Source organism: Cryptomeria japonica, chromosome 3, assembly GCF_030272615.1.
Source record: "Cryptomeria japonica chromosome 3, Sugi_1.0, whole genome shotgun sequence".
Lineage (NCBI taxonomy): Eukaryota > Viridiplantae > Streptophyta > Pinopsida > Cupressales > Cupressaceae > Cryptomeria > Cryptomeria japonica.
Window position 1 is genome coordinate 556,440,653 of NC_081407.1, and position 13,823 is coordinate 556,454,475.

The 13,823-nt window shown below is 37.0% G+C and overlaps 1 protein-coding gene across 2 annotated transcripts in view; it reads left to right on the forward strand.

The window, feature by feature from the left end:
• Positions 1 to 246: 246 nt before the first annotated feature.
• Positions 247 to 13,823, forward strand: part of LOC131029901 (ultraviolet-B receptor UVR8) — a 42,569-nt gene continuing 28,992 nt past the window's right edge. The window contains exon 1 of one of the 2 annotated variants that reach the window (XM_057960567.2): positions 247 to 582. The gene's annotated coding sequence lies outside the window, so the exon portion shown is untranslated. The remainder of the gene's footprint in view (positions 583 to 13,823) is intronic. The other variant, XM_057960568.2, reaches the window with a different exon arrangement.

A 13,823-nucleotide genomic window follows, 5' to 3' on the forward strand; every position in this document is an offset into this window, starting at 1 on the left:
GACCATCTATCTTCTTTCATTTGCTCAATTCTTTTTAGATAACATAAGAGACACATCATAGCGAGAGCTTTAAAAGAAACTAAAAGAAACTTAAAAAAAACAATAACTAATCAAATTCATTTGGAGGCAAGGGCGACCATTGAGCTATGGAGCCACGTGGATAATGCAATAATTTAGAACTCCACATAACTCCACGTCGGCGGAGAGGTGATGTGAGAAAGGCGAGGCATGCTCCGCCTCGCCCCTGATCAAATCACCCACTTTATTAAATATATTTTATAGCAATTTTTTTTTTTATATTTCCAACGCTTTGCAATGCAATTGAATTGAGCAATCTTTGCATTGCATGGGCCTAGACTTAAAATAGCGGTTTGATTCCATGATAATTATCACTCTCCTCTTTTCCTTGTTTTAGTTTTACAGAATTGTGTCTGTCTGCAGTTGGGAATCAGCTAAATTTTCTCATCACTCTCTGAGGTGCTCATTTGGAATCGAACCCCCTACCTCTTAAGTTACTGGATTTCATATGCATGTTTTCTGGGGTTTCATTGTCGCTATTTGAATCTCAAATTATAACATTCGGTATACTGGGCTCCTTTTATTCTGCTCATTGTTTTTTGATGTTTTATAGTTTTAAATTTATTTGTACCTTGGTGTGATTAAATGCAATTTATGCTGCGGAATGAAAGGGAAAAATGTATTTCAATTTTTTCAGTTTTCTGTTTTAGTTGTCTGCCTTGCACAAGATTTTTCCGTTTTGGTATTCATTTTTTAATTTTTTCTTAGATGGTGGACATATAGCTTCCTTTCTTATAATTGATATTGCCTGGTGGGTATTCTATTGAGTTGGGCAATTACAAGCTGAATGGTAGGCCACCTTTCACATTTGAGAATTGGAGTTTGAACCCAGGCTCTATTGAAGCAAATGCCCTGACTTGCCAATCCGCCATCTCTGATAGGCCTGCTTTCCCAAAGTTATTTTGTTTCGAAATAAGTATATAGAAATAAGGATCATTCATTGGGTTTTGCTTAAAGGAAACTCTTAGGTTCTTAGACAGCCAAAGTGTCAAGGCATAGAATTCCAACTTTGCACAGGCATATAACATCATTTGTCATTAAATTCCCAACTTTATCATAGAAATAGAACATCACACGATAAAGACTCCGCTTCCAGCCCAATCCGTTGATCACATTTCTCACATTATGTTCACATAGATTCATCGGAAATACCGTTTCATAAATTCTGTTGGTTGTAAGCGAAACTCTAGTCTCCAGTGCTGCTCCATCCAGATTCTTCAGATCCACGCTCTTCAGACTAGTAGCTCACATATTGAATTAGTAAGAGCAAACTAGATCTTTTTTAGTGAATTAACAGTTCCAAAAAGGTGGTAGTGTTTAAGTAATTGTCTATTGTTCCTGTATTAACATTTATGCATGTATGGTCACGATTTCAGTTTCCAGTTTGCATACCATGTCATAACTCTGAGTAACATCCCTTTACACTGAATCCTCTGAGGTTGGTTTCCCTTGATACTCTGACAATGTTTTTAACTGTCGGTCCATACGTACAACAAACAAAAACTGTCATCATATCTTGCAGTCAAAATACTTAATCTTGTAGAAAAATTCCAGCTCTTCATTCTCCCATGTCTTGCATGAACTTCTCTTTTCACCAAGTCCATAAGCATCCTGGGGTAAGGATTTTTGAAAATCCTAAAGTTTGTGTATTTACTTTCCATAAGTTTAACCCCCTATCTGCTAAGATATTCATAATCAATTTGCCTTTCTTAAGAATTTGTGCAATTTTATATTCAGGGACGAAGGCAAGTAGTTCTTTGCTGTCATCAATATCTTGATTGACTTATCTGGTGTATTGTATAAAATATGACAACCAACTTGTTGGTGGTTTACCCCAATGAATTAGGTAAGAGACTACATCGCACACATTGAATAATGTGATCTAAGCACAGCCTTGTGTACCAGTTGATTAGCAATATTACCTTCCTTGTACATTCTCCTACGCACGAGCACAATTCCAAGATGATTGTGCACATAGACGCATGGCCAGAAGTTCTGTTTCATGTGCAGCTGCTTCGACAGCTCTCTGCAAACTGCACAAGCCTTAGCACCTCTTCGTGGATCATACCCAAGAACAAGTCCCTTAAGCATCGTGCATCTCTGCACACGTTCAACACATGCGCCATGCTCTAGTGTACCTAGCATCGGACCATACACGTGCAACACATGGCATCAACTCCTTCATAAGGTACATTACCGTACAGCTGGCATCTCCTGTGCCATAGAAAGTGGCTTCCAACAGGTTTGACATTTGGCACCATATGCACTCATCATCTAGCAATGCTTATGCCACATAAAATGCTGCCATTGAGATTTGTTACCTGCCAACGGCCTCTCTGAACATGCCCCAAGACCATACTGGCCAAACACAAGCAAACATAGATGTGCAATTCAACATATTAGCCAATATTGGCATTATGCATTTGCATATCATGACTGTTTAGTTTGTTATTTGTAGCTGTTGCCAATGTGTGAATCTGGAATCAGTTCCATTAGGGTTCTTCCCAGAGCCTACATTTTCACCTGTTTGACATGCTTAATTTCTTTGATGCTCTTTGTTGGTCAATTTGTCTTTGATATGCAAGAAATGATCTTAATAATGTATTTAGCAATTTTAATTGCATAATACAAAATTCTAGCCCAAGGCTATGCTGTATCTGCCCAATAGTCCCACTATATACACATAAATGTAGAGATTCATTGGCTTTAGAAGTGCAAAATAAGGGTGTAAAGGAGATAGGCAGGGAGTGCAAAAATCATGAATTAATTTTAAATGGTGGAAGCTTATCTAGATGTTCTCTCCACCAGCCATCATATCCATGTCAATTGAAACCTTTATTCTTCCATCGTTAATATCATGATTAGCTACTGCTTTGGTATCAAATGAAAACATGCGAAGTGCCACCTGAGTAGCATTCTTTTATCAATAAGTTCTAGCACTTTATGAACACAGTGCCTAACATGGTGAAATTCATCTTCGCACATTATTTTAATATCATTATATCCCCGAGTAGACATTCGATATTCTCAGAGTTTGTCTGGGACGGAGAGAAATTTTAGACCGTATCTTATTGCTTTACATGCTTCATTATGTTTAGGTTGAATGCCCAAGGTGATAGCATAATAATAAATATAGTACCTTGACTTTTCCTCTGTGTATATCCAACTCCATTCATACTAGGATTGACCTTAGAGGTTCCATCCAAGTTCATCTTGAACCCAACCGCATGTTCTTTTTACGATATAACTTGATACAGATTCTGCTATTGGGAAGGCTGTTTTTAATACTATCATTAACAAATTAACAATCTTTATTGATAGAGCTCCCTACATCAATTTCAGTAAATATGCTTATAATAATGTTTGTAAACTAGACCCACACAATTCTTGAAAATGTGAAAAAGATTTGCAATGGCTTTTTATACACAGGGACTCTTCAGTTTTATTTATATTTTCTGAACCAGCAAAGACCATCAGAGTTTTATATTCCAACAATTCGACATATGAATATTAAATTAATCTTGACAGTATTGAGTATTCCTTTATTCTTTATATTGAACGGGCTCTTTATTCAATTCCAAAGTTAACTGCATTGGGTAGTTGAACATTTCCTTAAAAAGCTTGTGAAAGTAACTGTATGTAGTAGCAGTAGCCTGTCTTCCTTTCACCATTTAGAAATATGCCAGGTGTGGGTTACATGTTTTCTCAATACATGGCAACACAGTTAATGAATATATGCCTCAAGGTAACATGTGGCCTCCTATGTTGTGGAAGTTGGATTGTGAACAATGGCACCGAGGACAATTATTTCACTCTTAAACTCGATTCTATGATTCTTAGCTTGAATTTTGATTGGTATTTCACAAAATCTATACCCTTGTGCTTTGGGTTATGGTTCTGAAGTACCGGCGATGCACTTTGTTGCTAAGAAAATACTCAATGGACACCATTGTGCTGACCTTTGGCATGCCCTTTTTTAAATTTTGAATTCCCTCAACAGCTTAACAATAAATATTGAAGTTTTTGCAATGTATATAGTTCTGGAAAAGAAATTGCACCCTCTTTCCTTTTGAAGTTGTTTTTTCTATGCTTTATTTCTACAAATCATAGTATAAGAACTCTCCGAGTACTCATTAAACTCTCTAGTTAAAACAGAAAATGAGAAAACCACTTGTTAACTTGCCTAGCTGAGTTTTGCCAAGACAATGAATCAGTATTTTTTTAATTTGCCTAGTTTTGTCGAGTTTTTGCTGAGTCACAGATTCGATTCAAAAAACAATTATTCTCCTATCCAGGCATTTTGCTGTAGAGGAAATTTTGTGGGGCTTCTAGTAAACCACTTTTGAAAGTATCAATAGTATTGTATAGAGGAAATTGTGTTCAATATGAATTATATATATAGAAATGATGTTTGCTGAAACTAGCTTTCGTAAAAAACTTATAGAAGATTTTGATCAACGTTTCCAATCACACTCTCTGATCCATCTTTAGGATGAAAAATATGTCAATGTTGTAGACTACAGTTCTTTGTGTAGATACTTCTCAAATAGTGCAGTGCTACCAACTATCGACACATTGTGAAACATAGAGAAGACGTTATATAAACTAGCCATTATCACCATTAAATTGTCTTAATCACTAGTTCAAAAAGTATTAAATGCTATTTCTTCTAAGTTGGTGGGTCTTATTAGTGAATTGATTAGTTCTCTCCATGAGTAGCTTAATCCTAACCCTTATCTCTATTCAAATTTTGTGTAGGCTTGCTAAATGTCAATTGTCTCTTTCAAGTGCCTTACAAAATAGTTTTCCTCTATAGATAAGACTTTATTCTTTGTAATGCAATTATGGTGTATGGTTTTAAATGAATGTTCTATCAAAATTAGGTTGATAAATCAGTTTATATTTGCATCATAAAATCATTGATTGAGTGGCTTTACCAACCTACAACACCCCACAAGAACAATCAATCCTATGTACCCCACAATTTTGAGTTGTTTTCATTTGATCCTTGGAAGATTTGATTAACTTACATTAGTTTTTGCAAGTTATACATTGTTAAAACCAAACCAATACCATTTCCTTGTTCATTAGCATCTTGGGTCTCATTCTCTTTCTCTTATGTTTGGGTGGCATTTTTTAATGCATAGTCCATCATAGACTCAGCACTAACTCTATTGATGCCCAAGTTTGGTACCATTTGTTCCACCCTATTTGGTGCTTCTCTAATTAATTATGCAATGCTATATTAGTCGTCTCAACACTACCTCTCCTAATGCACACAATCATGCATGATGCATATCATTACACATGGTAAGTTCAACTGTCATCCAAGCCCTAGGCTTGTCTAAGGAAGTTGTATTGATGCAATGAAGAAGATGAACTACCAATCATGGAATGTTACACAACTAAATTGTTTTGTAGCCATTCTTGATTATAACTAATCTCTCTTGTAATTTTGTATATACACTTGTATTCAGCCTTTGGGGACATCAAATATGTGTTGAAATGTTATATACGCATTCTGTATATTTTATTCTATCATCAATCACTTTAGAGAGGAAGATTTATTCTTCCTTTATACCTATCGGTGGTGCCCCTTCACCAAGGGTCACCACTCTTTCAAGTTGGTCTCCAATTATTATATTATTAATAATAATATAATATATTTATAATATAATTATATTATCTCTCAATAATAATATTATCACAATAAATATAATATAATTATATTATCACAATATTATCACATCCTTTATGTTGTCTATGTCGGCCTGAAGGAATCCTACCATAGCATCAACACTCCCTCTTAGTCGATTAGGCTGATTAGGCCACTTACATATTTGTCTTCCTCAGGCTGGAAGTGATGACCGAGGCTGCCAATCTTCAACACTCCCTCTCAGCTAGGGAGGATACTTCCAGCTGCACAAGACATATCACCTCATCGAGATGACCAACACAATGACTATACTCATGAGCAAGCAGGAAGCTTATCACCTCATTGTGATATCACATTACGTCATCATGATGTTTTGACCACAATGGCTACATACATATGTGGAAAGGAGATATATCACCTCACGTGATATCAACCATTATGGCTTATCCATAGATATCACTTCATGTGATATCCACCATTATGGTTTATTCATAGATATCACCTCATGTGATATCAACCATTATGGCTTATCCACAGATATCACTTACGTGATATCCACCATAGAGAATTCCTCAAGTAATATCCACCATTATGGCTTATCCATAGATATCACTTCACATGATATCCACCATTATGGTATATCTAAAGATATTACTACATGGCATGTCCACGGATTTCACGTCACATGAAATCCACCATGAATATCTCATTATGTAATATCCACCATTATGGCTTATCCATGGATATCATGTCTCATGATATCCACCATTATGGCACATCCATAGATATTACTACTAGAGATATAAACCATTATGACATATCCATAGATATCACGTCCCATGATATCCATCATAATGGTATGATCAATCAATATCGTAAGATCGTCACCTTATGATAATGATCAAATGTACAAGTGTTCACTATTGAGAGGTCGTCACCTCACAATAATGTTCATAGGGGCTCATCAAGCACTGAACCAAAATTGTCATGGAGTCACACACATGACATCCACCATGAACCATATCAGATTGTGTAGATAAGGGCTTTCTCCTTAATTCTCTCTCAAAGAGAAATGCAATCACAAGAGTTTACACTTTAAAACATCTTTTGAAAAGAAGAATACATTAGTGAATAGCATACCTTTCCACCATGTCTCTAACATAGTCATACTTGATCTCCACATGCTTTGACTTTTCATGAAATAAAAGGTTGGAGTCTGCATCACTCTTGGTGTATTCCAAGCTCACCAAGTATTCATCTCTCGAGGAATATCATGACCTAGAAGTCAGCATAAAGGCCTTCCAGCCTACGTAAATGGGACTCCATCTCATGAATCATAGTCCTTTGACTGATCACTAGAGAAACCATCTTGACATGGTCCACTTCCTCTGAACCAATATAACCAAGATCCTCGGATATCAATAGAAGCACATCCTCTTAGCTGCTCCCTCTGTCACGGAAGCATCCCCTGCTCATATGGTCCCAATCATGGAAGATATCTTTCTTTAGGAGACTCTCATCGTCTGGTATGATCCTCATATGGTTGGAAGTGCTAGATCCAAAACCATCATGGATCTATTCTCATAAGATCAAGCCCTGGGCAGGAATATGATCATCTTGAGATTTAGAACAAAATCCCCTTTCAGTATGCTCCCTCTCACTGAGAGAGCCCTCTTGTCTCAATCTTGGCTTTGTAACCCTAGATGCTATCATTACTAGCACAAGTGCCTCTATGGCTTTCACAAGTGAACTGTTGCACCTCTGCAGGTAAATATTTGTTCACAACGGTATAATGTGGTGCAGAGAGAGCATCTCGGTTTAAGTCAATGTCTTGTTCTTTCTGGCCTTGTAGTTCGAATTAATCAGCAATACCATTTCATGCTACAGGCACCTTCCAGACCCCTATGAGGGTAATCGGCCTCGCTGTCAATACCACCATTCTCCAAATTGAAATGCAGCATCCATTAATCCACCAATGCACCCATGGTTGGGTGAAGTATCACAGTCTACAAGCTCTTGTTCAGACAAAGATATTAACTTCCCAGTCACAATCTGATTAACTCCTTCAACCGCTGCAACCATGGAGAAAGCCCAGCAGTTTATACTCTTGGGGTGGCATTGTGGCACAAAATCCAATGATGTCTGATTGAATGAGTTCCAACTCCCTTATGTATAGTGCACGATGACAATGGTTACATTCTAAGAGACATGTCTCATTTTCATTAGGTCTCTCTATAATCGTAACTTTTCATGCTCACGGACTACTTGTTAAGTCTTAACTAACTGTCACCACTAATTACTCCAAACACACATGTTATCTTTGTCTAAAAAACACATCAACAGGTAGTGATTTGAGTCTTATCTCAGGCGATGGTTATTTTGATCAGATTTTGAAGGCTAGCAATCTCAATGGGATGGCAATTGGACTGAGGCGAATTTCCCAATAAGGCTGGCGATATGATTTTGACAAGGTGCAGCGATCCTCCTCTGATCAGATGTTGCAAGATAACGTCTCTTGACAGCGATTTCAAAAAACAAAGGGCACTTATGCTTATATTGTTTCATAGCTTTAGACGATTTAGCTATACAGCGAATACACCAAGACTTATCAGCAAATTTGCATCTGGAAGACAGCGACTTCGTCATTATTTCACATTTGCAATACTTGGTCCAGGCTGCGCCAAATATGCATTCCCACATCAAATTCATTTGAAGTGCAACTTTGATTGGCAATAGCCGTCAAACTTCTGCGTGGCAGATCAACTCCATTTGGTCAGCCAAAGTCATTAATGAAGGCAGCAATGTTGACATAATCAGGCAATAATGAATTAAGTATATTTTATCTTAGTCGACATCCTTTGTAAAGGCATTTTCGGTTCCTTGCTCCATACAAGACCCGTGCGAATAATGATCTATTGGAATTGCGTTACATCATACTCCAATAATTTAAATTATGAAGAACAATATAATTGGCGATGGTATTACTGACGTGGCTCCACGCTATGATTGATAGTATTTGGAAGATAGTGCTGAACGCTTCAGACTTCGATGACTGGACTTTCCCTGTCGAAGACAACACAAAGTCTAGCGTACCTCCATATGCTGCAAATATTGTTTCAATCCCCAACTTACAACGTTAGCGTGATAATATGAATTCCACGGCCCGATGTAGGATCTTAATTCTCACGGATCATGATCTCTTACGGACCCATCTCTGGTTTGTATCGAATGCTCAAGCAATGATGCATAAAGAGTCTCCCCTGCTCATTGCTAGATTTTGCGTTGAATAAAAGTTGATGCATAATTTCTCTACGCAGCACTTCACACAGCCTCCACACAGTACTATAAGTGTCTTCCACACAGTCAGAAGGCTTCTTCTCGCAGACCGAGGCTTCTTCACGTAGACTGAGGCTTTTTTACTCAGACTGGAATTGAAAAATGTCTTCCATGCTTCCTCCACGCAGGCCATTTATATTCCCAACATTGTATTGCTGCTCTGATACCATGTTGAAATGTTATATACGCATTCTGTATATTTTATTCTATCATCAATCACTTTAGAGAGGAAGATTTATTCTTCCTTTATACCTATCGGTGGTGCCCCTTCACCAAGGGTCACCACTCTTTCAAGTTGGTCTCCAATTATTATATTATTAATAATAATATAATAATATTATCTCATAATAATAATATAATAACTATATAATATAATTATAATATAATCATATTATCACAATATTATCACAACCTTTATGTTGTCTATGTCGGCCTGAAGGAATCTGACCATAGTATCAACACTCCCTCTTAGTTGATTAGGCTGATTAGGCCACTTACATATCTGTCTTCCTCAGGCTGGAAGTGATGACCGATGCTGCCAATCTTCAACAATATGAACATAACCTCTGAAGCTACACATGCGGGCTCCCATGTTTGCAAGAGCACAATTGGACCAACCAAAGAAATAAGCTAGGATTTTCTTATGTAGTCTTTGGTAACAACAAATCTAATTGCCAATCATTCTATTTCATTGAAAACATATGTATTGTTGTTTTGCATTCTATTGCATGGTCATTGCAACAATAGCTTACTAGCTAATTCATTGTGCTGGGCACGATGGTGTAGATTAGTGCATATATGGAGCACACAAGGAAGGAAGAAACATAATTTATTGGTTTTTTGAGTGCACGTTCTTTCATCTACGGGTTGGTTCTGACTAAAATATGTAATCATTGTTGTTGCCACTTCCTCAATTAGAACTAGTTAGTTTCTATATTATTTGGGTTCTATGTCTTGTTATTTATATTAAAAATAAGTCAAATTTTCTAATTAAAAAAATGCATAATCAACTTAAAAAAACTAGCATTTCCGAGTATGAGTCAAAGTGGAATCAGGGACGGGTTAGAATTGATTAGGCAGGTCTAGGTTTGAGCATCCAGAATCAGATGGAAATGATGGAAAGCGCATCTGGGTGATTCAACTATCTATGTGGCAATTCCAAATCAATTCTAAATCATTTCCACTGTTGAGCAAAATTTTTAAAGTAGTTTTATGACTTCTTTATCTTGTAACACCCTAGATGTTTTTTAAAAACATAATGACCACCGTATGATCATGTTTCATTTGCAGCCTTGTCAAAACAAAGCAAAACTACCATTCTAGTTACAACAAAAAGGAAAGCTCTCTTATTTCATTTGTTGTAATCACAATGGAAGCAAAAAATAACTAGGTTAAGGAGTGCTCATTGCAACAAACAAAAAAAAAAAGAGTCTACTGCAAATAGGAACAACCCAGAAATTACATACAGCCAACGACCACCAGACACTTTTCAGCTCACATATTGACTGGACAACACAGAAATCACAAAACCTCAAATGATACAATGTTTAAAATACCATATAAATGCATTAATAAATTTACATTAGTGTTGCTGTTTACAGTTTTATTAATATTAATGCTGAGAGGCATTCTACAATGGCAATAAGTGGTGGAGTGTGATTGTGTGGGTGTGTTGACAAAAACTTTTATCTTTCATATTAAATTTGACAGCCATTAACACAACAAAATATTAATATTTAATAATAAACATATTATTTTCAAAATAAGCAGCCTATAAATTTTTTGTCTCCAAGCATATAGTAAATAAATTAGGTCCAAAGTAAAATAAATAACTTTTGAGTAAATAAAATAGCTCCAAATTGTTATCTCTTGGCATTTTTTGTATTTAAGATATCTGTACTAGTATTTATAATGCAAATTTGTGTTTTGTAATGTTTAAAATTATTGTTTTGTAATGTAAATTAAGTAAATAACAGTTTTTTGGTTAAATAACTTGGGATGGGCTCCCGGGGACCACAAAAAAGGCATTAATGCTGGATGCTGGGAATGAGATGTTTACCATGTTAGTGTAAATAGTGTCATTTAGTAACTACTTAGTTGCTAACACTTTCTAGATAGACCTATTCACACATAATCTTAAGTTTACTTAGGTATTTAGAGATTTGTCTCACTTCATGTAGTTGAGATATGTGTACTCACTTTGTGACACCTCTTCACACACACATGTCACTTCTTAAAACACTTGTCAATGTACATAACACGTGTCTCATCCTTGGAAGGATAGTCAGTTGTTATGTCTGACTTGCCTATCTCCACTTGCTTGCCTATATATGCAAGCTTATTTTGTGCATTAAAACCAACTCTTTGATAATATCAATTAGGCTTAAGTTTGTATGCTCACAGCTTGTGGTTTGGTTTTTGCTTTCTAATCCTGGCTGAGGGAGGCAGGGAGGCAGGGAATGAGGAGCTAGGAAGGTGCGAGACGGAGAAGAGTGCTTGGTCGCCCCGGAGATCGAGCCCATAGAATAGTAGGGACCTCACACACCGACCTACAGTTATCCCGAAACTCTCGTGCTCTGTGGGAGCGAACAAGGGTACGCTCGCGGTCCTGTTCTCTGCTGCGGACTGGGATTGCTTGTTCTCGGTCTATCCATCTCTGCATGCGGGGTGGTATTAATAAACCTGCTAGAATTCCAACATGGTATCAGAGCCAAGTTAGCAAAACCCTTCCCAATCGAGCACCTAGCCTAGTCAAGAGTTCCTCATAGAGCCATTGTTGCATTTAAATGCTAATTTAATTGTTTATGTGAGTTGTATTGTTGAAACTTTTTTTGGTCTATTTGGCCTCTTTGCAAGGTTTTAATGGCATCCTTCTAGTGTTTGCTTCTAGTTTTACGCCATTTTTTTTGCAAGAATTTTTGGCATTCATCAAATATTTGAAGACCACTGTAGAAAATATTTGTATTTTTTTTTTTGGGTGGTTCATTCTTTCAATGCCATATGAAACTTGCTATTTTCCAATCCTCGACGTTGAAGGTAAGAATGGCTATAAGGAATTTGTAGTGAGCATAGAAGTTAAAAGAAGAATTGTTATTCATTAGCGTGGATTTGAGAATGCTGAATTGGTTGCGCTAAGGGTTTTTGACAGGCTTCAGGACATCCATTTGCAACCCACCCATGTGTAGAATGAACAAAACATTCAAAAAAAATCTACACTAGTAGCCCTCATTGGCGGCTCAAGACTTGGGGCAGGCCATAGAAGAAAGGTGCTTGCAAATGCCCTCCATCCAGCGTGCCATACAAAAGTTTCCAGCAACATTTGCAACGCCCTTCCACTTTGACACCATCACATTCATGAAGACATCAAAAAACCCATTGTGGGTTTCTCTAGCACAACACAATGTCTACATCATGTTTTGTGTCTACATCAGATTGATTGCTTGTTGCAAATTCATTGATGAAGGAGATAACTGTAGGAGATGGCAACATGACAGGAAGATAGGCCAAGTTGCAAATTGACACCCTTTCAAAAGCAACGTTGCAATAGTCTTGGATCTACTATTTTATCCATCAACCAGCATAGCTAGCACATGTGGTGAAAGCTATGACCAAGTCTATCTTTGCTCTCATAGATTGCACTTTCAATCTGCTCCACACGCACCTTCAGCAAGTCCTCCACATTTCATTCACTTCCACGTGGCTTTCAACAGAGGTTTCAAGCCTCAATCATCTCCAAGAACAACACCTCATCTCCAACGCTATTTTAGCACCCTCACACTTGGTCAAACTTGGAAGAACGTGGCCTTCAGAAGCAAAAAATGTGGAACAACAGCTAATAACCAGCGCTGAGAGGTTCCCAAGTGGCACCAATCTCTTTCACATATCCTAGAGTGATGCATCTGCTGTTAAAAGGGCCTTCTTTCTTTCACAAGTGGCCTTAGTTTTCAGTTTGCAATGTGAGCAATTGAAGGCATCATGATTACTCTCTAGCTTGTTGGCGGCTATTTCTTTATTTACCTGTTGAATGCAATAAGCAATAGCTGACCAAGATTGGCATCATCTCCTCCAACAAGCAAGGCAATTAGCACATAATTTTTTTAAGCATAATTGGACTTGACCACTCCATTTCATCTATTTAAATAGTTAAGTTAGTGTTTTTTCAGTCATTTAAAATTGTTGTGAGGGGGGGCTTTTTTTCATTTTGTCATCATTTTCTTCGACAAAGGTGAAATTTGACAAATGTATAGTCAACAAAGAGCATTTCTTGTGCTGATTCCAACAAGTAGTTGGACACAAAGGTTTGATCTCATCTTAAAGCATCTTTTTTCTGTTCTAGTGTAGATGTAATTAAAAATAAGCCATTTTATGGGAAATTGATTGTCAAATAACTTTTAAACAGTAGCTCGAAATTGACCTTGATGCATTGTAAAATGCACTAAGTTATAAAGTGCCAAAAATTGGGGGGTATCTTGAGTCATGCCTATGAGCACTTCCACGAGTCGTGTCATGAACACTAACATATCTTCTTTACTTTATTTCTCTTGAAAGGTTGTCTTGAGTTATGCCTTTGAGCATTTTCGTGAAGTCATGCCTTTGAGCATTTCCACAACTTCTGGAGCACTACATGGAGATGAACAATGTAGTCCATTGACATGCATTGCAATCTCAACACTTATTGCTACATATGAATCTAGAAATGCTTCACAAAAAGCATGAGCAATTCCTTACAACAAGCTATGATACTAGTTTTCAG